Source organism: Xiphophorus couchianus, chromosome 2 (assembly GCF_001444195.1).
Source record: "Xiphophorus couchianus chromosome 2, X_couchianus-1.0, whole genome shotgun sequence".
Classification (NCBI taxonomy): Eukaryota; Metazoa; Chordata; class Actinopteri; order Cyprinodontiformes; family Poeciliidae; genus Xiphophorus; species Xiphophorus couchianus.
Genome location: NC_040229.1, coordinates 8,637,752 through 8,642,322, shown reverse-complemented (window position 1 = coordinate 8,642,322; position 4,571 = coordinate 8,637,752).

The following is a 4,571-nucleotide window of genomic DNA, read 5'->3' as shown; positions in this document are numbered from 1 at the left end:
CATTGTTTTTGTAATAAAACTTTTGGTGAACCGTCCTCTTGTTTTGGGTTCTGGCTGATTTTGCTTTTAATGTTACATACTTATATAATTTTTTTGTCATTTTCATCCTTAAAATACAAAAATTTCCATTTAACGTTATATTTTGTTCCGTCTGATTATGTAATTTTTGAATATTAAATGGTTTATGATTTGATCAGCTACTCAGTACTTTAGTAGACCTTTTACCAAATACTTTTTTACTCTTATTTGAGTAATTTTTTGGATGGCTACTAGTTAAAAGTAAAAAATATGTTGAAGTACTGCTACTCTTGAGTATAATTTTTCTGTACCCTGCTCACCTCCGAAGGTGGAGAGTTGATCTTGTTTTCTGTTTTACTTTGAGAAACTTTTTGGCTGAGTATAAAGATTATTATGTGAACTAATAATGGTAGCAAAGACTATGTTAAAATAACCAAATCATAGCATCCATCCATCCATCCATTTTCTAACACCCTTGCCCCTAACGGGGTCGGGAGGTGCTGGTGCCTCTCCAGCTACGTTCTGGGTGAAAGGCGGGGTCACCTGGACAGGTCGCCAGTCTGTCGCAGGGCAACCCAGAGGCAGACAGGACACACAACCATGCACACACACACTCATACCTAGGGAGAATTTAGCGAGACCAATTAACCTGACAGTCATGTTTTTGGACTGTGGGAGGAAGCCGGAGTACCCAGAGAGAACCCAAGCATGCACAGGGAGAACATGCAAACTCCACGCAGAAAGACCCTGGGCAGGGAATCGAACCCAGGAGCTTCTTGCTGCAAGTCAAGAAGGTCCTTGCCTTGAGCAGAGTTATGCAACTCTGCTCAAATTGTAGCAGAGTTGCATAATTTATTACACATTTATCATCAACGCGACATCACTGGAGCGTTTTGTATCGTTACTGCATCATGAATACCAACCAAAGCACAAGGCTGCCTCCGCATCCAGGAGAAAAATCCATCATTCTGGTTGTTTTGGAATAATAGAGAGATCATTACTTCCTGCTCAATCTCAGCAGCAGTTAGGGAAATCTAAAGCAAAGACTTTGCTGATTTGACTTCACAGCACACACATCTCTTGGATTTCATGCAAATGTGAAAGAATCCATGTTTCAGGTGGAACTTCATCATCACCATGAGTCTGGAAACCTCCGTGTCATTATGAAAATAGAATCAACAACGTGCTTCCTGCAGGAAGGTTTTTTTTTGACTGGTGTATTTACCCAGTAATCCTTCAGTAAAGTGGCCTGCAGAGTATTCGCTCCTCTTAAACTTTTCTCCATTTTTGTTTCCTGACAACTATAAACTTTAGTGCATTTTATTGGAATTTTATGTCTTAGACCAATTCAAAGTAGGGGCAATTGTGAAATGGAAGAGAAAAAGCATGGTTTTCAAACAGAAATGCTTAAAGTGTGGTGTGCATTTGTATTCAATCTCCACGAGTCAATTCCTTATGTAATCACCAAGCTGCAGGTGTTCCTGGGTGTGTCTCTTTCAGCTTTCTGAAACTCGAGACTTACAGTTGAAGCCAGAAGTTTAAATACACCAAATAAAAAGGGAAGGCTTCCATTATAAATGTGCACAAATCTTTATGTATACTCTCCTAATGTAAAAAAAAAAAAACACAACAATTTTACAATTTCGGTGTTTCCATAAAATAAGAAATTAAATCAAAATCACACGTGAGTAAGCTTGTTCATGCGATAAATCATTAAAAATCAAGGCAGAGACACTTACATGAGATATATTCATAGTTCAGTCATGGTGCTAGCGGGCATCATCTAATAGCCAGTCAGAGTCTTAGCTCCGCCTATTTGGGAGCAGAGTATGCGGCATTTTGCGAAATTGTAGAATCAACATGTCTGAATGACACACAACATTTTATGAGCTGTGTGATGCTGTGAGAGCAAAAAAACTAACTCTCATTCTCCTACTACTTCCTGTCCTCTTCTCCGTCGTTTCCGGCAGTAGTAACATCCGCTGTTGATCACATGACTCGTGTGCTGCAGTGTTTCTACTGCAGTTTTGAAAAATATATCTATTTTGATACAGCTGAAAAACCACCTCATCCTAATGAAAAAACATGTTTTTTTAATTTATTTATCTGTTTTTATAAAGCAAATTTATTTTATGGTTAATGGAAACAGAGCTACGTTCACCTTTTTCCCCCCACTATTTGAAGTTAAAGTAAACAAAACTTTTCTTGCTTTAGGTTAGAACTTCCAAAATTATGTCCACAATTATGCAAGTTGTATTTATTAAATGTCTCCAGAATCAGAAATGCATCGAATTAGTCCTGTTTCTTTAAACAATGAGAGAAAAGCCCAGCTGATGATGTCAAGGCATCGGAAGTTCCTGATAGGTTAATTGACGCATTTGAGTTAATTGGACCTGTGGATGTATTTTTAGGCAACACCTGGAACTCTCTGCTTTCTTGTTTGAAAATCAAACTGAAATCAGTCAAAAGATCAGGAAAAGATTTGAGGAGCTGCACAAATCTGGTTCATCCTTGGGAACAATTTCCTAATAATAATAATAATAATAATAATAATAATGATAACAATAATAATAAAAGAATACATCTGGTTTAAAATGCATAGTTTATTTCTAAGGGAAATGAGATGTTAGAAAAGACAACGGTAATAATAATAATACATATGCAGGATTCTAAATAATAACTAAAAAATCCACCAGTTAAACACAGTGAACAGTTTATGCCGTTTTCCTTTTTAGATGAACCTGGTCTCTCTTACTGTGTGTCTCTTACTTACACCCTGACTGCCCGCTGGTACAATGCAGTTATGTAACCAATCCTTCTCCGTAATCCCTCCAACCCCCACTAAACTCTACTCACTTTCTCTAAGGGATAGTGAGGTGGGGGCTTCTTTATGTCCAGATTGCTATAGTAGAAGCAGCATGACTTGTTAATCTTAATCTCAGCCGACTTTGGTGCTGAATACATCATAGAGTTTAAATCACATGATTGTAGTATTACGGTCAGGAAATAGAATAAAAGAAACAGAGAAAGTATCACAATTAAACAGCTTATGATGAAATATGAAATATGCACTTAAATGATAATAAATGAGTTGGATATGAAGCCGGATGCAAAGTAAATGATGTATGAAGAGGAACAAACACCACATGATATGCTGACAGTGCAAACATAAATATAAGTAAAAAATAATTTTAGAAATGACTATAATTAAAACAAATTAACCTGTGATGTTAATTTTATTTCACAGAAACTATAAGAGAGGAACTAAAGTTCTAATTATAATTGAGTTTCTAACACTAATTTAAAGACAGAATCAGTTTTATTGGCCAAGTTTGTCTGCACAAACAAGGAAATTAACTTTGGTTTCAAGAGCTCACAGCGTCCAGATTAAGTATTAATATTTAGACGTTAGAGAATAAAACACAGAAGGAACAATAGATGGAACAACATGTACACGTATATATATACTGTATATGCAGAGAAAGAAAAAAGATGGTGGCTTTCGAAATGCTAAACTGCTTTTATACACACACATAAACAATTTATATATATATATATATATATATATATATATATATATATATATATATATGTATGTACAGTATGTATGTGTGTATTTTTATCTTAATTATAGAAAAGTTTTTTTTGCCTGAATTTGCTTTGTTGTAATGCTGTTTATTTGTATTAATTCTTTTTATTTCAGTTTTGAAAATACCAGAATGTACACATAATTTGTATCTGTTTCTGTCAGATTATCATTTTAAATCAGATGTTATGATCAGTTACTCAGCCTTTTTACCATCCATCCATCCATCCATCCATCCATTTTCTGTTCACCCTTGCCCCTAACGGGGTCGGGAGGGTTGCTGGTGCCTCTCCAGCTACGTTCTGGGCGAGAGGCGGGGTTCACCCTGGACAGGTCGCCAGTCTGTCGCAAGGCAACACAGAGACATACAGGACAAACAACCATGCACACACACACACACACTCACACCTAGGGAGAATTTAGAGAGACCAATTAACCTGAAAGTCATGTATTTGGACTGTGGGAGGAAGCCGGAGTACCCAGAGAGAACCCAAGCATGCACAGGGAGAACATGCAAACTCCATACAGAAAGACCGCGGGCTGGGAATCAAACCCAGGATCTTCTTGCTCAGGACCTTCTTGCTGCAAGTCAACAGTGCTACCAACTGCACCACTGTGCACTGTGCCTTTTTACCAACTAACTTTTTAAAAAATTCTTTCTTGAGTTAATTTTTGGATGGCTACATTTTGCTTTTACTTGAGTAAAAATATGTTGAAGTAGGGCTACTTTACCTGAGTACAAGTTTGGGTGCTCTACCCACCTCTGGTCACCAGAAAATAGGGTTAGTCCGTCAGATTTGAATTCACTTTATTTATTTCTTGTTTTTTCTAGTTGTTATGTGCAATTTTTTTTTCACTTTAAATGTCACCCATTTGCCATGCTGGGCTAGCCCCCCGTGTCCCCACCTCCTATCAACGCAGCTGGTGTCAGCGAGATTCGTGCTGCGCTCGCTCCCGACAAAAACAC